The sequence below is a fragment of the Lissotriton helveticus genome, chromosome 1_1, assembly GCF_964261635.1.
Source record: "Lissotriton helveticus chromosome 1_1, aLisHel1.1, whole genome shotgun sequence".
NCBI lineage: Eukaryota > Metazoa > Chordata > Amphibia > Caudata > Salamandridae > Lissotriton > Lissotriton helveticus.
The window spans coordinates 1033423356-1033446415 of record NC_136057.1 but is presented as its reverse complement, the minus strand read 5'-3'; positions in this window follow the sequence as shown (position 1 = coordinate 1033446415).

Here is a 23060-nt window from a genome sequence, read left to right as displayed (position 1 = left end):
GACAGAGACAGGCAGAGACAGACCGAGATAGGCAGAGACAGAGAGACGGCGAGGGTGTCAGAGGGAGGGAGACAGAGACAGGGACAGACAGATAGAGGCAGGGACAGGAACAGACAGATAGAGGCAGAGTGACAGAGAGACGGAGAGGGAGACGTAGAGGGAGACAGAGGGAGACGGAGGGAGACAGAGGGAGACAGAGGGAAGGAGAAGGAGAGAGAGGGAGAGAAAGGGAGACAGAGGGTGACAGATGGAGGAAGGGGGAGGGAGACAGAGAGAGGCAGACATAGAGAGGGAGATGGAGGGAGTCAGGGGGAGACGGAGTGAGGGAGAGGGAGACAGAGAGAGACAGAGAGAGAGAGGGAGACAGCGAGAGAGGGAGACAGAGGGAGGGAGACAGAGGGAAGGACTCCGAGAGAGACAGAGAGAGAGGGAGTCGGAGGTAGGGAGGCAGAGGGAGCGAGTCAGGGAGAGACAGAGGGAGACAGACAGAGGGAGGGAGAAAGACAGAGGGAGTGAGACGGACAGAGGGAGGAAAATAGAGGGAGGGAGAGAGATAGAGGGAGGGAGATAGAAGGAGGAAGATAGAGGCAGGGAAGGAGATAGAGGAAGGGAGACAGAGAGAGGGGGACAGACAGAGGGAGAAAGACAGAGGGAAACAGACAGAGGGAGACAGATGGAGACAGAGGGAGAGAGAGGGAGGGAGAGGGAGGGGAAGGGAGACAGAGGGTGACAGAGGGAGAGAGGGGAGGGAGACAGAGGGAGACAGAGAGAGGCAGACAGAGAGAGGGAGACAGAGGCAGTCGGGGGGAGACGGAGTGAGGGAGAGGTAGACAGACAGAGGGAGACAGAGGGAGGGAGACAGAGAGAGACAGAGGGAGAGGGAGACAGAGAGAGAGGGAGACGAAGAGAGAGGGAGACAGAGAGAGAGAGATAGAGAGAGGGAGACAGAGAGCGAGATAGAGAGAGGGAGACAGAGGGAGGGAGACAGAGGTAGACAGAGAGAGAGGGAGTGGGAGGGAGGCAGAGGGAGCGAGTCAGGGAGAGACAGAGGGAGGGAGAGGGAGATAGAGGGAGACAGACAGAGGGAGAAAGACAGACAGCGGGAAGGAGACAGATAGAGGGAGGGAGAGAGATAGAGGGAGGGAGACAGAGGGAGGGAGATAGAGGGAGGGAAGGAGATAGAGGGAGAGGAGGACGGCGGGTGTGGTGACAGAGGACAGCAGGAACTGAGAGCCCGGTGAGGCGGGGGGGGGGGCAGCAGGGAGTGAGAACCCGGGTGAGGTGGGAGGGCAGCAGGGAGTGAGAGCCGGGTGAGGCGACACAAGGTAGCAGGGAGTGAGAGCCGGAGAGGTGACGGAGAGCAGCAGGGAGTGAGAGACGGGGGAGGCGACACAGGGTAGCAAGGAGTGAGAGACGGCTGAGGTGAGACAGATAGAGATAGAGACAGATAGAGGCAGAGACAGATAGAGACAGGGACAGACAGAGCTAGATAGGGTCAGAGACAGGAACAGACAGAGACAGACAGAGACAGATAGAGGCAGAGACAGATAGAGGCAGACACAGACAGCGATAGAGACAGAGAGAGACAGAGATAGAGACAGAGATAGAGGCAGGGACAGACTGAGACAGAGACAGATAGAGGCAGAGACAGGCAGAGATAGAGACAAAGAGAGATAGAGGTAGAGACAGAGACAGACAGAGACACGGACAGACAGAGACAGACAGAGGCAGAGACAGACCGAGACAGGCAGAGACAGAGAGACGGCGAGGGTGTCAGAGGGAGGGAGACAGAGACAGGGACAGACAGATAGAGGCAGGGACAGGAACAGACAGATAGAGGCAGAGTGACAGAGAGATGGAGAGGGAGACGTAGAGGGAGACAGAGGGAGACGGAGGGAGACAGAGGGAGACAGAGGGAAGGAGAAGGAGAGAGAGGGAGAGAAAGGGAGACAGAGGGTGACAGATGGAGGAAGGGGGAGGGAGACAGAGAGAGGCAGACATAGAGAGGGAGATGGAGGGAGTCAGGGGGAGACGGAGGGAGACAGAGGGAGACAGAGGGAAGGAGAAGGAGAGAGAGGGAGAGAAAGGGAGACAGAGGGTGACAGATGGAGGAAGGGGGAGGGAGACAGAGGGAGACAGAGAGAGGCAGACAGAGAGAGGGAGATGGAGGGAGTCAGGGGGAGACAGAGTGAGGGAGAGGGAGACAGAGAGAGACAGAGAGAGAGAGGGAGACAGAGGGAGGGAGACAGAGGGAAGGAGACCGAGGGAGCGAGTCAGAGAGAGACAGAGGGAGACAGACAGAGGGAGGGAGACGGACAGAGGGAGGAAAACAGAGGGAGGGAGAGAGATAAAAGGAGGGAGACAGAGGGAGGAAGATAGAGGGAGAGAAGCAGATAGAGGGAGGGAGACAGAGAGAGGGAGACAGAGAGGGAAACAGACAGAGGGAGAAAGACAGAGGGAGACAGACAGAGGGAGACAGACAGAGGGAGACAGACAGAGGGAGACAGAGGGAGAGAGAGGAAGGGAGAGGGAGGGAAAGGGAGACAGAGGGTGACAGAGGGAGGGAGGGGGAGGGAGACAGAAGGAGACAGAGAGCCGCAGACAGAGAGAGGGAGACAGAGGCAGTCGGGGGAGACGGAGTTAGGGAGAGGTAGACAGACAGAGGGAGACAGAGGGAGGGAGACAGAGAAAGACAGAGGGAGAGGGAGACAGAGAGAGAGGGAGACAGAGAGAGAGATAGAGAGAGGGAGACAGATGGAGGGAGACAGAGGTAGACAGAGAGAGAGGGAGTGGGAGGGAGGCAGAGGGAGCGAGTCAGGGAGAGACAGAGGGAGGGAGAGGGAGACAGAGGGAGACAGACAGAGGGAGAAAGACAGACAGAGGGAAGGAGACCGATAGAGGGAGGGAGACAGAGGGAGGGAAGGAGATAGAGGGAGGGAAGGAGATAGAGGGAGGGAGACAGCGAGAGGGAGACAGAGGGAGGGAGACAAAAGGAGGGAGACAGAGGGAGGAAAGCAGAGGGAGTGAAACAGAGTGAGGGAGAGAGAGGGAGTTGGAGGGAGGGAGGCAGAGGGAGCGAGTCAGGGGGAGGGAGTGGGAGGGAGAGGGAGACAGAGGGAGAGAGACAGAGGAAGAGAAACAGAGAGAGGGAGGGAGAGAGATAGAGGGAGGGAGACAGAGGGAGGGAGATAGAGTGAGGTAAGGAGATAGAGGGAGGGAGACAGAGAGAAGGAGACAGAGGGAGGGAGACAGAGGGAGCGGGTCAGGGAGAGACAGAGGGAGGGAGAGGGAGACAGAGGGAGGGAGAGGGAGACAGAGGGAGGAAGACAGACAGAGGGAGGGAGACAGACAGAGGGAGGGAGACAGAGGGAGGGAGACAGAGGGAAGGAGACAGAGGGAGGGAGATAGACAGAGGGAGGGAGGAAGATAGAGGAAGGGAAGGAGATAGAGGGAGGGAGGAAAGTAGAGGGAGTGAGGGAGGGAGATAGAGGGCGGGAGATAGAGGAAGGGAGGGAGACAGACAGAGGGAGACAAAGAGGGAGACAGAGAGAGAGAGAGGGAGACAGAGGAACAGAGACAGAGGGAGACAGAGAGTGACAGACAGAGGGGGACAGACAGAGGGAGGGAGACAGACAGAGGGAGACAGACAGAGGGAGGGAGACAGAGAGATAGAGGGTGACAGACAGAGGGAGACAGACAGAGGGAGGGAGACAGACAGTGGGAGGGAGGGAGATAGAGGGAGGGAAATAGAGGGAGGGAGACAGAGAGAGAAGGAGACAGAGAGAGAAAGAGAGGGAGACGGAGTGAGTGAGACAGAGGGAGACAGAGTGAGACAGAGAGAGAGGGAAGGAGAGAGGGAGGGAGACAGAGAGGGAGGGAGACAGAGAGAGGGAGAGAGAGATAGAGAGAGAGAGGGAGAGAGAGAGAGAGAGAGAGAGAGAGAGAGAGAGAGATGTGTGTATGCCGTGTCTGTTGGCTCAGTGGACGAAAGCATTCGCTGCAGGGGCCTGTGTTCAACCTCATGGTCACAGTTTTTTTTCTCTAGCCCCTCCCCCCTCCCCGACTGACCCCGCCTCCACCTCGGCCACAAACCACACTGTAAATTCAGCCCCCAAGAGAAAGTTTGTTAGTACCCATGCTTTAAAGGATATTGTTATTGTTATTTGACATTTGTTAAGCGCATAATTCACTGTTAGGTCTCATAGCGCTGATACAAGCAGTAGCAGTAGGTGACAGAGAGGACGAGCTGAGGGTGAGTGCAATTAGAATAATAGAGTTTTGAGGGACTTACAGAAATTTTTATGATCGATTTCTATTCGAAGGTGTATGGGCACGGTGTTCCAGATAGTGGGGGCAGTTTTAGAGAAAGATCTGCCACCGTATTTGACGGTACAGGTCTTTGGTATGGTTAGGGGATGTATACTGGCTGAGCGAAGGGTTCTGGTGGGTTGATAAGAGATTAATTTATGCGCTAGGTAGTGGGGTCCCTTTTTGTTTAGGGTGTTATGCACAAGGCAGCATATTTTAAAGGTGATCCGTTTTTTAATGGGCAGCCAGTGGAGGGACTTCAGACTGGGGGCAGAGGGCGAACGAGGGGGGAGTTTAAGAACCAGTCTGGCCGCAGTGTTTTGCAGGACCTGGAGTTTGGTTAGGTGAGCTTCATTTATCACTAATGATTATATACATTGATTCTACGGACTTAAGTTGAGACTTGGAGGTCCTGGGGAACGGCACTAAAGCTAGAATGTTTGTTTGATTTAACTATACCTGGAGAGAGCATGTGCTAGTCTGCTCTAAAGCACTCCTCTCTTTCCACCCTTTGGTTTGAAGAGGCATCCTAGTCTACCACAGAAAATTTCAATTTCGCCCCAAAAAGGTCTCCAGTACTTGGAGCAGCTTCACCCCCATTATTCCCCAAATGCTACTTACGGCCACATTAAACACAAAACCACCACATTTCTTCTGAGTGCCCATTCCTCATCTCAGGAATTATACGCTAATGCCCTCTCCTCTTTATGGTAAAAATAATGAATCCCTCCCTGAACCAGGTTTCACTTGGGGAGTCCCTGAAACTGGGTCATGTTCACTCTCTCCTCGAGAAGCATGATTCTGACCCAGAAGTTCTCAACAGCTGCAGGTCTCTCTTTCTTCTCCAAGATCCTGGAAACGAATGTCAGCAACCAACTATAAGGCTTTACTAGTAGTTGTCATCTGTGACAGCACAACGAGACTCACTTAGGTAGTGTGCACTGTACAAAGCAGCAGTCAGTCAGTCAAAATTTCCAATCTGGGTTTCAAACTGATCACAGCACTGGAGATGGGGTATTTGGCATTTCAGTGAAGGAAACTCTTCTCTCCTGGGTCTCCTCACCCTGTCAGTTACCTTTAATACCGCTCACCATGAAACCATCGTGACAGAATGGGGGTTAAACTCCCATGCAGAGTCCATAAAGGCTCCATCCTCCTCCTTTTAGTTTTCAGCCTTTATGTGGGGCCACTGAGGTAAGTCCTAACAAAGCAGGGGCCCAGGCTGACTAGAATTCATGCAACGCTGTAGAAAATGTGCAGCACTGCATTAAGCATAGAGTAAAAAATGCACAGCACAGTATTTACAGAATCATCACGCAAAAAGCAATTTTTGCACTGCATTGATCTTCTGGCAGTCCCTTCCTTCCCCGAAGCCTCCAGGCACCACAGAGGCCTTTGTGCTTCTTGCGCCCGCCACCAATGTTGCAGCCGCGGACAGTAAGTCCTAGTGGAATATTAGATACATATGTGTATGTACGAATGCATGTGTATGTGCAAGCTGTGAAAGGGTGCGTACGTGCTTGAGAATGTTGGGTGTATGTGTGCATGCTTGTAAATAGATGAGTGTGAGCAGGGCTTTAAGTGGGATGAAAAAACAGGAAGGTCTCTAAAAGGGGCGCAGCCAATGTAATTAAGGGCGTGGCTTAAAACACATAAGCTAAAAATCTGTGCTTAGGATAGCGTGTCACCCGACTTGTATTTTGTTGTTTCTGTCATTGCATCTAGATATATGATACAACAAGTAACATCATACCTACAACAAGTCAGGACTATTGGCTTTGTCAATGGTTGTTAGTTGCATGTGACACCACAACAATTTTGCTGCTCCTGAGTTTCAAAAAGAGAAGGGAAATCCAGAGAGAAAATGACTCTCTTTAAAGGATTTCCCTTCCCTTACACAAAGCTCACCTAGCATGACGTCATGACGTAACTTCTCCACTAGTGAGAAGTGAGCAGTGTGAGCACACGCACATCAATGTGCCCAGACAGTATTGCTAACAAAGAGCCTGTTCTGGGTGGAAGGCTACATCTGCAGAGCGGCTCCTTATCCCTGTCAGATATGAAAACATCTGCTCCTCTTCCTCGCTACAGAAAGTATCCGAACCTGCCCTGAATCGATAAAGGCATTCGAGCCCTGCCTGCTCTGAGACTGCTTCTCCTCAGGCGCGGTGCGTCCATTGGGGCGTAGGGGCGAAGCCCCACTAAGCCCCATGGACCCACCACGTCGTCACTAGAAGCCAAACACAATTATTTTAAAAAATCGCGCTATCTGCCGGCCGGGAAACCGGGAGACACCCGACCTCGACCTTCCCGGAGTGCGCAGGGGGGGGGGGGGCGCGTGTGGGGGGGGGGGGGGGGGGAGGATCGGGCTGCTGCAGCTGCGCAAGTGTATTTTCGGGCACAAACATGCCCGCGCATGCGCAGATCGTTTTCTTGTGAATTCCCCCTTAGAGAGAGGACCAGGGGGCGGCCCGCAGCCCCTGGGGTTACACAGGGCGACTGGGCGAGGAGTCATGGTGCCCCCCCAGCCAATCCTGGCGCAGGATTGGCTGGTCACTACATAGCCCGGTTACATAACCCCTGACCGATAGCACGGCCGACTTTGGTGCTGGGAAACCAGGTTCGAGCCTCTTATCGAACCATAAAAATGTATACATGACTTACTTTGGTGTTAAATAAATATATATGTTAAAAAACAAATAAAAATGATGTTCCGACTAAGGTGTGAAAATTGTGTTGAATAAATACATGTTTTTAAAAACAATTAATATTAATCATGTATCATTGGTGCTGGAGTACAAGGTTCGAGACTGGTATTAAACACTGACAAGCTGTGTGCAAGTTATATGGTCATAAAATACATGAATGATGGATGCAGGATGGGTGGATGCATGAATGGATGCAGGATGAATGATGGGTGGATGAATGGATGGGTGGATGCATGAATGAATGATGGATGCAGGATGGGTGGATGGGTAGATGAATGAATGATGGATGCAGGATGGATGCAGGGTGGATGGATGGGTGCATGAATGAATGATGGATGCAGGATGGGTGGATGGATGATGGATGAATGATGGGTGGATGAATGGATGGGTGGACGCATGAATGAATGATGGATGCAGGATGGATGCAGGATGGGTGGATGAATGAATGATGGATGCAGGATGGATGCAGGGTGGATGGATGGGTGCATGAATGAATGATGGATGCAGGATGGGTGGATGGATGGATGGATGAATGATGGGTGGATGGGTGGATGCATGAATGAATGATGGATGCAGGATGGATGCAGGATGGGTGGATTAATGAATGATGGATGCAGGGTGGATGGATGGGTGCATGAATGAATGATGGATGGATGGATGGATGGGTGGATGCAGGAATGGATGCAGGATGGATGATGGATGGATGGGTGGATGGATGCATGAATGAATGAATGATGGATGCTGGATGGGTGGATGGATGGGTGGATGAATGAATGATGGATGCAGGATGGGTGGATGGATGGGTGGATGGGTGGACACATGAATGGATGCAGGATGAATGATGGGTGGATTAATGGATGGGTGGATGCATGAATGAATGATGGATGCAGGATGGGTGGATGAATGAATGATGGATGCAGGGTGGATGGATGGGCGCATGAATGAATGATGGATGGATGGATGGATGGATGGGTGGATGCATGAATGGATGCAGGAATGGATGCAGGAATGGATGATGGATGGGTGGATGGATGGGTGGATGGATGGATGCATGAATGAATGATGGATGGATGCTGGATGGGTGGATGGGTGGATGAATGAATGATGGATGCAGGATGGATGGGTGGATGGATGGATGGGTGCATGAATGAATGATGGATGCAGGATGGGTGGATGGATGGGTGGACACATGAATGGATGCAGGAATGGATGCAGGATGGATGATGGATGGGTGGATGGATGGATGCATGAATGAATGATGGATGGATGGATGCAGGATGGATGGGTGGATGGATGGGTGGATGCATGAATGAATGATGGATGCAGGATGGATGGATGGGTGAATGCATGAATGAATGATGGATGCTGGATGGATGGGTGGATGCATGAATGAATGATGGATGCAGGATGGATACAGAATTGGTGGATGGATGGGTGGGTGGGTGGGTGGGTGGATGGATGGGTGGATGCATGAATGATGTATGGATGGATGCAAGGTGGTTCGGGCTCGCTCGCTGCGCTCGCTGCGGTGCAATATGCAAATTAGTTTACGCCTCACCACTTTCAAATGTCACCAGCCGCCCCTGAGACGACATGATATCTTTTTTGATATTTGGATTGCATGTGTCAGTTGATCTGAATGACACTTGTTGTACCAAATCATAGCAATAGCAAGCAGCAGATGATTTTCCTTTGTTTTCTTTGTTTTTTTACTTCATACTTTTAAGAGATCGATAGTGGGTAATGCCAGAAGTGGACATATGACTAGCCTCTAAAATCCAAGCATATGCTTTTTTTAAATGATTCTTTTGCACTAACCTATATTTTATTGTTCATATACAATATATTAGCAGTTTGGTGAATATTTTTAATTTCATGATAATAGTTGTTTTATGACACATTGTTTCACAATGGAAATGTTTGCTTGATATCAGTTTGTTTGTATTGGTGATGGTTGAATTTATTTGTTTGACATTTTACTAGAAATTATCCATGATGAATGGCCATAAGTGGTCCAAAATGCATTGGGATTAAGTTACAAACATGTTATGCCACCATATTTGACGATATTAAAAGTAATAAAGAATCTGCAAAAACTCATTGGAGATTCACAAATTCATTCCAAGGAAAAAATAATTTTGTCTATATGATTGATGACTTCGGGAGAAGCCTATACGATAATATACATTTCATTAACAAGAATTTAAATTGTGAAGGAGTCCCTTCTGGGGACTGTTACAGTTGTCGGTCTAGTGGCCAACGCTCTCGCACCCACCACATCCGCAGGCCAGGCGTGGCCTGCGGGGAACTAATAAATGGACGGCGGCCGCTCAGGGCGCGTCACTTCCGACTACCATACCAGTGTAGTCCGTGTGTGTCTTCTGCGCGCTCCAACCCCCGCGCTAGCCCCAACTGTCCCTGGGAGGCCGGAGTGTACTTTGGAGGCCTACACACAACACTGGCGACGAGGGGAGGGGGCCCAACCCTCGCTCGCACCTTGCACTGCCCCGGGGTGCGTTCGTCTCCCGTACTGTGTGTCCGTGGTGTGTGCGTGCGCTGCCCCTACCTCAGCGGCGGCCGTGATTGATGTGAAGCGCTTACCTGCAGTCCAGAGTATCACCGGCTCACGGCGTCGACAGGCCCGGGCTGGGCTGGCTGCATGGACTACGCCCCCGCTGATCTACATCGCTCCGATCCAGGCCGGGCGTCTGAACTGCCCGAGGCTTCACAGGCACTGTGTGCTCCTGCCAATTAGAGCTGCTCGACTCCCCGCCTGTTTTGCCCATCAAGCATTGCCAAAAACAACTAAAAAACAAAAAAAGGAAAAAGGAAAGAGAACACACAGAGAGGAAATCCAAGCAACCTGCACACCAAGTAAGTTGAAAGTGAGGAGACCAAGCGCTAGAGTGCCCAGGGAGTGGGAGAACATTGTGACACAGCACTACGTGGAGCACACAACGCCATCTTTGTCACTTGCACCAACCGGAACTTTCGGGAACACTCAACGCTAGGCGCTATGGCGAGCGACAACAACGCTGCTGCGCCAGCCCGCATCCCATTCCAGCACGCAGCAACAGGGGTCCTGCCTCCATTCAGTGAGCTGGAAGATCCCGCGTCAGACTCCCCCCGGTGGAGAACATGGATCGAACGCCTCAACAACTATTTTGTCGCGACCAGGGAAACAGACGAGGCGGTAAAGAGATCTTTGCTGCTACACTATGCTGGAGACGAGATTTTTAAACTTTTCAAGTATCTGTCCAACACAGGAGCTGCAGATGACTATGATGCGGCAGTGACAGCGCTAAATGGCCATTTTGATCCACAACTAAACTCAGATTTCGAAGTCTTCAAACTTGAACAAGCCCGCCACAGGGAAGGAGAATCCATGGACCTGTTCTACGCACGGCTCAGGGAGCTTGCCAGCACGTGTACCGATGAAGACCAGCCAAAAGAAATCAGGTGACAACTAATCCAGGGATGCCGCGATAAGACCTTACGAGGGCTCATACTGTGCAAACCAAGAATCACACTGGAGGACATACTGATACTAGCCAGATCACACGACCTATCCGCGGCTAGGCCAAATGAGATGGATCAAGCCCTAACCAAGCCCCATGCGAAGCCGGAATCCATCAAGACAGAGCGAGCCGATGCTGTGAGGACCAAGTCCAGAGGAGACATGTTCAGGAAACCAAAAGGAGACGCCTCCAGATCAAGATGCGGGTACTGTGGCCATGAGCTACATGCGGCTAAAGACTGTCCCGCCCAAGGGAAGACTTGCACCAATTGCGGAATACCCAATCACTTTGCATCCGTCTGTAGGAGGCGCAACAGAAACCGAGAGGTCCGAGGGCAGAAGCCCCCAACGCAAGCCGTTCGACAGCTGTCGGTGACAGACACCGCGCCACCTGACCACGCACAGAGAAGACCCGCAAAACACCTACCAACCATCGAGGATTCCTCAGAGGACGACGAAGAAGAGGTATACATAGTTTCCTTCGCAAGGGAACTCAAGCAACACCGCCGACCACAGCCCACATGCATAGAGCAGGTCGCGGGAACCGAGGTGAAAGCGGTCATTGACACAGGGGCGACAGTGAACGTCATGGGCCTACAACAATACCGAAGCCTATGTCCTTGCCCTCCTGTGGTACCATCCAAAACCAGAATCTACGCGTATGGGGCAGACACGCCCTTGCCGCTGAAGGGAAAGATTTTGGTACCCATCAAGGCCGACGATCTTGAGATGATGGCCACAATCCACGTCATCGACAGGGAAGCGGATACCCTCCTGAGCAGCCACACTGCCGAAGATCTGAAGCTAATCGCCTTCGCTAGGTGAATCTGGGTGTACCAGGTGGAAGAGCTCCTCGGGCAGTTCCCCGAGCTGTTCCAAGGCCTCGGGTGCATCAAGTGTGACCCCATCAAGCTACACATTGACAAATCAGTCGCCCCAGTTGCCCAACGACACAGGAGAGTTCCTATTCACCTGCGACCGCTCGTCAAAAAGGAGCTGGAAACCTTGGAGGAGCAAGGAGTCATTGAAAAAGTATCGGGCCGATGCAATGGTTATCCCCGATGGTCATCGCGGAACAACCCAAACAGCCAGGAGCCATACGCCTGTGCATTGACATGCGACTGCCCAATAAAGCAATTAAAAGGGAACGCCACATAACACCAACAATGGATGACATCATTGCGGATCCAAGTGGTTTTCGAAGATTGACTTGAACGCAGGGTATCACCAACTACCCCTGTCAGAAGAGAGCAGATTCATCACCACTTTCAGCACCCACCTAGGGCTCAGGAGGTACAAACGGTTGAACTTTGGGTATCCTCGGCAGCCGAGGTGTTCCAAAACACAATACGGGAGCTACTATCAGGTTTGCCGGGAGTCCTAAACGTGAGCAACGATATTCTCATTCACTCCGCAACAGCCGAACACCACCACAAACATCTCCGCGACACATTGAAACGCTTCAGCGAACACGGAGCCACTCTGCGTAAGGACAAGTGCCAGTTCTTCCAGCCCTCCCTAGAGTTTTTCGGCTACGTATTAAACCAAGAGGGCATACAGGTAGACCCGAGGAAGTCGCAAGCCATCAAGGACACCCCCGCACCAATGACACCGACGGAAGTACGAAGCTTCCTGGGAATGGCCACATACTGTGGGCGGTTTATACCAGGGCTGGCCACCCAGAGTGAGCAGCTGCGTGCGCTCATGAAAACCGATGCAGCCTGGCACTGGGGCCCAAAGGAGGAAGAAGCATTCCAAGGGATAAAAGACGCCCTCCTAGGGGAAGCCACGCTAGCATTCTTTGATCCCGCGAACGGAAGTGCTGGTTGATGCAAGCCCAGTGGGACTCGGTGCGGTGTTGGCTCGAGAGCGTGAACCAGGACAGTGGGCCGCTTTGGCGTTCACCAGCAAGTCGCTCACCCCCACAGAAGCAAGGTACACCCAGATTGAGCGCGAAGCGCTCACCATGAAGGGGGCCTGTAGTCATTTCCATCTGTACCTCCACGGGCAACCGTTCACTATGGTCACCGACCATCAGCCGCTGGTCCCCCTTTTCAAGGGGACAGCACCGCATCCACCCCTACGCATCGAACGCTGGGCCGTCCAGTTGCAACCGTATGAGATGGAGGTGGTGTACCGCCCAGGGTCCAAGAACCCGGCCGATTTCCTTTCAAGACACCCAGTTCAGTCCGAGAAACTAGAAGAAGATGAGAACGTTGAAGAATATGCCCACCTGGTAGCTATGGCATCATGCCCCCAGAGCATGTCCCTAGATGAGGTAAGAGAAGCGGCTCCCGCCGATGCCATCTATACCGCCGTGCAAGAAGGCTCGTGGACAGACTACCTCTGCCAGTCCAATTCGTGGACCCCGGAGGATTGGGAAACCCTAACAAAAATGTGGCGGGTCCGTCATGAGCTGAGCGCCACCAGCAATGGCATCCTGCTGAGAGGACCCCGGCTGGTAATCCCGCAGAGCCTCAAGCACCGGCCCGTCCAACTAGCCCATGGAGGACACCAGGGAATAACCAAGATGAAAGCACGGATGTGAGAAAAAGTCTGGTTCCCAGAACTAGAGGACATGGTAGAGGAATATGTCCGACGGTGCTCACTGTGCCAACTGACAAGCGGCCTGGAGAAACCTTTTCCGATTATCACCGAAGAGGCCTGCACCGTCCCATGGTCCAAAGTAAGTGTGGATTTTGGAAGCTTCCCAGGAGGAAGACACACCCTTGTCATCATAGATGGATACTCTAAGTATCCTGTAGTAGAACCCGTCATGTTGACGGCCTTCAACCACGTCGGACCAGTGTTAGAGAAAATCTTTGCCATGTTTGGTTTCCCTCAAGATGTACGCAGTGACAAAGGTCCCCCGTTCCAAGGGGCTGAGTTTGCCACATTCCTCCAACAACGAGGCATATCGCATCGCCGCATCACCCCTCAGTGGCCCCAAGCCAATGGGGAGGTCGAACGCTTCATGCGAACTCTGAACAAGATGTTCCGCATAGCGGTGGTGGAACAAGTAGACCCAGAACAGAGGCTCCACAAGTTTTTGAGAGAATGCTGAAGCACCCCCCACAGTATGACCCAGCAGAGCCTGTGGGCCCTCATGCTCCAGGGGGGGGCCCCTGCCGTGACCTGCTCCCCACCTGTCCGGGATGGTCACCACCTCAACTGGACGTCGAGGAGGTACAAGAGAGGAGAGTAGGACATAACCAAGATGCAAGAGTCCGACGCCGCGCTACCCATATGAGTCTTAGCCATGGAGCGACAGTCCTCCTGCGGAGCCGACGCCAGGGACGAAAGTTCCAAACAAACTACGAGCCGTGCACCTGGACAGTCACCGCTAACCATGGCTCCATGGTAACGGCATGTAGAGGAGTGGAGGAAGTATCCCGAAACATCTCGTGGTTCAAGGAAGTCCCACCAGAACAACGCCAGGAGACTGTCAGCAACCACTCGAGTCCCATGGCCACTGACTCGCCTGAAGGACGGGCGGACGATTCGGCGAGTGGCCAAGTTGGTGAAACCCCCGAATTAAGCCCCTCACCACAACATGGGGTTTGTTCCGATGACTCCAGCCGGAGCGGAACGGGAGGACGTACCGGCACCCAAAGATACAGCCTGAGGCCGAACCCCCACCCGAGTCAGCGGCTGAGAGACTATGCCTGCTGAAGACCCGGGGCTCACCAGCTGAGGCTCACCAAGTACCGCTGTTATGTGTTGGACTGAATCATTATATGTGAATCTGTGTGACTATGTTAAGAAAATGTTATAACAAAAGAACTGAGTTGGATAGGGATGTAACAGTTAGCGGTCTAGTGGCCAATGCTCATGCACCCACCACATCCGCAGGCCAGGCGTGGCCTGCGGGGAACTAATAAATGGAGGGCGGCCGCTCAGGGCGCGTCACTTCCGACTACCATACCAGTGTAGTCCGTGTGTGTCTTCTGCGCGCTCCAACCCCCGCGCTAGCCCCAACTGTCCCTAGGAGGCCGGTGTGTACTTTGGAGGCCTACACACAACAGGGACGACAGTAGTGCAGTGAGAAGACACTGCCCAGACGAGGAACAGTGCAGTTTGACATTTTTTTTTATAGCTACAATCAGGAGGTGGTACTTGTCTGCACACACAGTCTTGACAAAATTTGGATTATTTATTTTTAAGTAGCAGTGCACTGACATTTATACCTTTTGAGATCTTGGTGGGAACAGGCCCGTTCATGGTCACGAAGTGTCCAAACATCAGAATTTCTCATTTGCTTCGAGAGGGAACTCAATTGATGCCACACCAAAAGTCTGGGACCTCAGGGGCATTTCTTTGGGCTCAGGAACTCACTCCAGCAGAGGTCAGTAGGGCTCAGGCAGGTTCAGTTGAAGGTCCAGCTAGGCAGTTGCAGGGAGGCCAGTGGATCTTGTTATATCCCTGTATCTCAGAAGAGGGGGTCAGTCAGCTGAGCCTTGGCGTCACTTCAGTCTGGGATGAAGGGAGCGGGTCTTGTCTTCCATATCAGTAAGGAGGGCAGCAGGCAACAGGGCTCCAGAGCTGTGCAGCATTTCTTCTGTAGTGTCCAGAGGTGTACTGAAGAGTTGGGTCTGAGGGTGCCAGCTTTGAGGTAGAAGAAGGTTCTGGAGGTTTCCACCCCAACAGGTGTTTGGAATTTCCTGCCTCCCTGCCCTGGCCCCAGCTTGTCTGAGGGCATAAATTACTAGTGTCAAACCCTTGTGAGTGTGCTCAAGTAGAGCTGTTGTGCTGTGCATGTGCATTATGTGCCAGCTCCTTCCTCCATCAAGTCAGAGATGGCCCATCCTGCCATCCCTCAATACACAAAGAGGAACTGTCAGCCACACCTAGACATGTGACCCAGGATACAGGCTGCAGGCGCCAACTTGTTGGGACAAGAAAATGCCATCCGCACCAAGAATGCCAACTCAACTCTAGCAGTACATTGGGCAGAGGCCCACCACTCCATTTCTCAACTGCGATTTCAGGTTATTGAACAGGTACAAATTAAAGAGGGTATAAATAACTCAAAAAGATTACTTCAACGAGAAGTATACTGGATCAAAACTTTAAACTCCATGATTCCGACAAGTCTCAATGACAGATTAGATATGTCCTGTTTTATTTAAGATTAATAAGCACCCAAATTTCATCCACAGTCAGATCATGCACAAGCTATCACGTTTCTTAAAACATTTCACAACCTTCCTGGATTTGCTCTCATACACCTGGTATTATTTAGGCAACTCAAAACATATTTATCTGATTAATTATCTGATCATCCATTGATGAATTGGTGACTTTTACTCATAGGTGCACGACAACCATTCCATCATTCACGTCACACATGTCCATATGTTTATCTCTTACCTTTATAGTGTACATTTTTATAGATTACCACGGTATTGCGTGACTTTCTATGACTATCCATTTTCCTTTTTGGCCCTGAGTCTTGGTTAGACCTGGACATCGATTGTACTGTGATTTTGTAGGCACGTTTCGCTACTAACATGGTCTATGCATGCTTTATCTAAACTCAGGGAGTAGTATTGGCATTTAGCCAGCCCGTCGTAGCACCATAGTAACATCTCATTTATTAACATCACCATGAGCTCGACGATGCGTGTACACCGTTTTATGATATTTTGGCACCAGCATGCAACGACTAATATCTTTTTGTTTTATATTCGTGATTACTCTTTGATACTTTAAAAATGGCACCCGTGTTTCTATTACGAGTTTGATTCACCCTCCACATTGGTCCGTCATTTGTGTTTATTAGATCGAGCACTAACGGCTCACGTTTAACTTCACGGCATAGTAATGGCCGTCTGTATCTAGTACGGAAGTTTCGGCACAGAGCAAGGATGAGCTGACGTGAATATACTGACAGGTATGTGGTACATGTTGTTCTGACTATATGGCACTTCGGGTCAAGTAGTTATCTACAGAGAGGCAACTTATCGGTATTCTGTTTTCTTTACAGAATACATGGTGTACACTTTGCAGGATTGAGGTAAGCCTCGGTGGTTAAAGGTTCGAGTATTTTGTAAACACTTCTGAGAAAGTTCCACATTCCAGTGGTTAACTTGTGGTTAACTTGTGGCTAAATATTATCTTACAGACTTTCACAGTTGTCATGGTTGTCGGAAGGTAAGCGCAGTTATACTCTAGTATTATGTATTGCGCTTTCATAACTCTCAGAGAATGTGGACATTGGATTTAACACCAGTATGTTTGGTTGGTTTCAGTTTTTCATCTTGGTGTGTAATAGTACTGAGGAAAGCATATCTCTGTGGCAGGTAGGGACATATATATCCAATACACTTACATCTTCTGGTTTTCTGGTTATCAATGGCACTAACTTTTAAAATGACTACTATGCTTGTACCATAGGAAAATAATGAGATTGTAAACCACTGATGGAATTCTTATGTATTTTCATGTATGTATTATATGTTTTGTCTACAGATTAGCCTCTGATGAAGGAACTGCTTCAAGTTCCGAAATGCATTGGACAACGGCAACGAATTTTGAATGAACTAATATATGTGATTGCAATTATTTTTGTTTCTTTACAAGTATATGATGCATATTAGTATTACATGCCGTATTCATTGTGATGAAGACTATGTAAAAATGTTGTTTTGGTAAAATTAATTTTTATGATTTAAGCAAAGAAAGTTGAAAAAAATAAAAATAAAAATCAGAATACACTGATTAAATTGATTGTATATAGAGCGGTGTTTTTCACCAGGTGAACAGTGCGCAACACATTCAAGTCTCTGTGCTTGTAATTTTGAACTTTCTAAAATTGGCATTTTCAGACTTGTAACTTAAAATCTGACTTTATCATTAAAGGAGATTTTAAATGACTATTCTTTAGACCCAAACTCGACATTCAGATCTGCTCCCAATTGAAAGTTATCACTTATTAAATGTAATAAGGTAACCCAATGAGAGAGGTAGATCTTGCAGTAGTGAAAAATAAATTTAAGAGTTTTCACTGACAGGACGTATAAAACTTAAAAGTACATGTCCAACATTTTAAATACATCTCACCACGGCCTTTAGGCTGTGTAGGGTCTACCATAAGGATGAAGTATAAGTGTAAAAAAGGAATGTTGAGGCCTGGCAAAAGGTATATTTTGCCATGTCGAAAGGACAGTTTTAAAACTGCGCAAACAGGAGAAGTGGAGAACTGTGGCTCAAATGGTTAGAGCGGCAGACCCTGATGCAGAGGTCTGGCCCGGGACCAGGGTTCAATACCCGCCTTGGCGGGTCTTGGGCTCAATTTCCTCAAACCTGATAATTCTCGCCTCGGTGCCTATTCTAATCAGGGGTCCCACTCTGCGACTCTGGGCAATAGCTTGCTTAATCTCCACAACGGCCCCAAAAGCGCTGGGATGCCCGGTTTCACCCTGGGGGTGCCCAGGAGTGGACACTCACAGGGAAAACCAGGAAGGGTTCCTAAGCGGTATACGGACAGCGCCGGGACACTGCCTCAGGGAAGTAGCTGTGCGCTCTATAAATACCGGTACATTTACATTTACATTTACAATGGCAGGCCTGAGGTATGTTTTAAAAGGCTACTTAAGTGGGTAGCACAATCAGTGTTGCAGGACCACTAGTATCATTTAATTTTTAGGCCCTGGGTAAATGTAGTACTACTTTACTAAACACTTACAAGTCAAATTAAATGTGCCAATCTGAACCTCTATTGCACAGGGAACACCTTTTAAAGGTGAGCCCAGCGACAATAATCAAAATGAGCCGCAGTATGGTGAATGTGCTGTCCCTAGGGCAGCATCAAACTCGCGCTGCTCCTGTGAAAAGTGGAGTGGTTGCTTTGAAGCCGCTCCATGTTTTCACAGTGCAGGTGGCAACCTGCTTGCACTTTTAAGGGTGAGTAGAGATCCCCTTACATGTGGGTGCAGTGAGTGACTGCACCCGCCTACAAGGTGATCCAGGGGGTCCATGGGACCCCATTTCCCCCCTCTAGAGGGCTGCCAGCAGGGGGCGCACTGTTAGTGCACCTCCTGAGAGCTTTGCCGCAGGTACAGAGGCAAAGCGATTCCCTCATTTGCATGGGGCCATGTCCCCATGAAAATGAGGCAACACCCTCTGAAGATAGCACTGGAGTTTTATGTGTGCCAGTGCTTTCGATATCTCAGAAGAGGACGCACAAGCATTTGCAGCCCCTTCTGTAATACCAAAGTGCCCGAGGGCATGCACAGCGGGCGCAAACACCCATTGCGCCCCCTGGGGCACTTCTATAATACGGCCCCAGGTGTAAGACCATTTTATCATGTTTACAAGAGAAGGCACAAGCACTGTAGCACTGGTTGACACTGGTAAAGGGCACAGAGTCCTAAAGGCCAACAACATTGTGTTCAGAAAACAGGGTGAAGGTGAAAAGTTTGGGATGACCCTGCAGCAAGGCCCAAGGCCAACATGTGAGAACCCCCCCAAATTCTGTGTCTGGCAACTATCCTGGAACAAGATTCGGGTAAACCCGAGATTTTCCACCCTACTATCTTTTAGTGCCATGTGCTGACCCCTGGATACTTGCAGCGAGGCCAGTTTACACTAAGCATGCTTTGCTGTAGGTAACACCCTGAACAATCTAATTCCTTCTGTCAAAGTGTTTGCGTGGCTCGAAGCAGTTATAGAACACAGCTTGAATCACAAACATGGCAATCCCAACAAGCACCACATCAAGATAACTGATGATGCTCCCTTTAATGTCACTTCTCAGATTGCCTAGAGATTTACATATGTTTTTAACTTTCTCAAAATGTACATCTCTGGAAGATATGTGGGCTTATGTACAATCTACACATATAGTCTAATCATATTTAGATATTTACTGTGAGTTTTGCCTTACACAGTGTATAGAACTGTTTCAAGTGGACATTTAATTCACTGAACTTTTTTAACAGGACTGAAACTTGCAACCTGTAAGTTACAAAACGACCTCCATAAGCAAAACATAACACCCTACCCTAAGAAATGCAGATCTGTGACCTCCGTGTTACACGCTATATTCTACACCAGGCACATTGAGCAGCTGAGCTACTGTATGACATTTGAAACCTTTTACCAGAGAGTGCACGCTGACCTCTACAGCAAATGCAATTAACACTGAAAATATTATGCCAGTATTATACATTCCTGGTGACCTAAAGATTTGCAATAAATTCCATAACAGCCTAAGCTACCTTAAAACGGCGTCTACTACGAATTAAACGAGCCAGAACTGTTTTACTACAAAATTTTTAGGTGCTGCATGCACTCTTGCTTTCGAGAGATATAGTATACAATAAGGGGCTTGCAGCCTGCCCATGTTTACCATTAGTTGGCTTCATTGTCATTCTTGTTTGCTGTCTTTTAATTGGTCAGTGCATGCAGGCTTCACTTCCTCTTCTTTCAGCTGGAGCACAGACCAAGTACTGATTGCTTCAGCTTGATTGATGTCTTCCCGCTGATCGAGCTGTGATTGAGGTACTATTATTCTTTTACTTCCCCTGTCATCTTTTTCCGTGTTGCTTTTTTCCTCCCTCCCTCACTTTGTCATTATTGCTTCTTCCCTTCCATTCCCCACCCTCCCATTGTGTGTGTTGCTAGTTTCCTTGCACCCCTCTTGCCTTGATGTCCGTGTGTTGTCAATTTTTGTTCATGATAATTGTGTTTTTCTTTGCTCAATGGCTCATGTAAAATAATGGACTTTGAAGGAGAGGTCTGAGGCAAACACAATATCCAGTGATACACCCATTTTACAAAAGTACATAGTTCCGTTTTTTTCCAGTGGAGTACATTTCAAACTCCTTTAACCGCATGTGTGCGGGCGGAATTCCGCTCGTACGCTGAGATTTTTAAAAGCGCACTTTACGTGACGAGCCCAGCTCGTCATCAGCATGCGAGGAGGCTACCTCATGACGAGGCCAGCTCGTCATCAGCGTGGAAGGGGTTAAATGCATTTTCCATGTTGCTCACATCCAACCATATTTGCGCTGCACTGTGTTTTTTTGGTAAACAGCCACTACAATGCGGCCGTTTCCACGAAGGCACTAACCACGTATGCTTTACAATGCATGCGTGGTTACCACTATAACCTTTACCACGCATTCCTTTACTATGAAATACGTAGTAAAGGAATGTGAGATAAAGGTTGAATAAAAAAAGGGGGCTTGTTGGATCTGGGGTGGTCTCCCCCCCCCAAAAAACGAGCGGGTTAAAAAAAATAAAAAGAAAACTTACCTAAAAACGCTCTTCTGTGCCTCTTGTCGTTCATGGAAAGAGCCTCCCTAACGACGTGATTACGTTCGTGTGTCTACGTACTGCATCTAGAATAGAGAAAGGGCCACTTAAAACAGAGTAAGAAGAAGGAGAATTCCGTCCATAGAAAATGTAAGTATATTTTTTCATTATAATAATTTATTAGGTTAGGCTTAATTAAAAATATATATATATATATAGATTTGAAGTAAATAATCAGCCATGCAGTCGGTTTACCATGAAAATGCCAATATCAAGCATAGTTAAACAAAGAAAATCGTTGTAAAGGTATGCGTGGTAAAGGCATTTTCGTGGTAATGGCATTCCGTTGTAAAGCATGCGTGGAAAAGGCATGCGTTGCAATGGAATGCGTTGTAACATCAGATAAACGTGTTTTTTACATTACCATTCTGTGTATGCTTCACGTCACACACCAGGCTGTTTGTCCTACTAAACAGACCCTCGCCAATTGAACAGGAAGAGACCATGACATTCTTTCTTGCTGAAAGGAACTATGTTTGAACCCAAGCAAACCCCAATCTGACCCCTTCCTGTCACAGAAGCAATTAAGCACAAATCACTATCAACTTTGACTTTGAAGGGAAAAGGGACTGGGGCCCTGATGTCTGATGGTAGAAACAAAGAACATGAGTTCCCTCCTTTTGTTTGTGTGTGTGTGCCTGCTGTTTTTTCACTTCCATGCCGCCCCTCAGTCTTCAGTACATGTAAAATTGTGAACAGATGGAAGGAAAATTTGAGAGCTGGGATAAAAATAAACTGCAGCAGTTGATTTTCAGGAACCTGATTTTGTTCTACAGGAACACTGTTTACTCCCACAAAAGTGGTTTGTGTTTCAATGCAACAACATGTATAGGGGATGTAAAAGTTAGTTTGATTGCCAATTTGCCCATAACGTTTGATCAAGGGTACCCATAAGGGAGATATTGGATATTTGCTTTACCTTGGCAGATAATGTAACAAGCATTGGCAAAGCAAATAGGTCTCGCTTTTCCAACATCCGTTGACTTTGTAACTGTTTTCTTTTAAGCCATGTTATACACATGCTGAGCAGCATGGCTGAAAGTAAAAAACAAAAATTTTAAAAAGCTGTAACTTAGTCAATGGTGGTTGAGTCATAGCACTTTTTAAAAATTTAATTGGCAGTACCTATAGCACCTCCTGTAAGTCTCTAGTAAATGGTATTCCTGATACCTAGGACAGGGAACCTAACATGGGTCTTTAAGGGCTGCAGCATGTATTGTGCCACCCTAAGAGACCCCTCAGCACAAAACATGCAAATTGCCACTGCAGGCTGTGTGTCATGGTGCAGAAAAAAGTGAAGACACAACATGGCACACCTCCTGTTTGCCATGCCTGCAGACACTGCATGCTGTATAGGTAAGTCACCCCCACAGCAGGTCTTACAGCCCCAAGGCAGGGTGCACTACACTACATGTGTGGACATATCTGCATGAGCAGATATGCCCCTTTGATGTCTAAGTCCATTCTTAGATATTACAAGTGAACAGGGAAGCCGTTTCGATGTGCTGAAAACCAGTGTTTACAAGTTACCCAGCTACATGATGGCTTAACTGAAACTAGAGCTGTTTGGTATCAAACATCTCATATTAATAAAAAACACTGATTCCAGTAATGGATTCATTAATACATGCACCCAGGGATGCCCCTGAAAACCTACCAACTACTTGTGTACTGGCTGACTGGTGCAGACCAGCCTGCCACCACAGACAGGTTTCTTACCCCTGCAGGTGAGAGCCCACGCTCTCTAAGGGCAGAAAAAATGCCTGCTCCGGCCGGAGATGTTGTCACCTCCTCCAAGCAGGAAGGCTAGGAAATCAGCATATCAAGGAGGGAGGCTTCAAAGGCTGTGTGACTCGTGACCCTCATTTGGAACTTCCGGACTTCTCCCCAAGCCCCCCTCTGTAGCCTGTTTCTAGATGGCCCTCTTCTTTCAACTGACAAAGCACGCACAGCTACCAACCCGACCAGCACCTCAGCACCAGGTCGCCCCAGGCAGGTAACAAGTATCTGCTAGTGGTACTTTGGACCTTGGCCCCCTTTGAACCTAAGTCCCTAAGGAGACCCTCATACACTGATCGCAAATAACTGTATGCAACATATGCCTTTTCTACCATAGGGAAGCATTGCTGCGTAAAGACGCATTGAACTAAACTATTTACTTTAATTGTAGGGCCTTGGTTAAGTCCCCCAGTCCATTTGTATTCAAT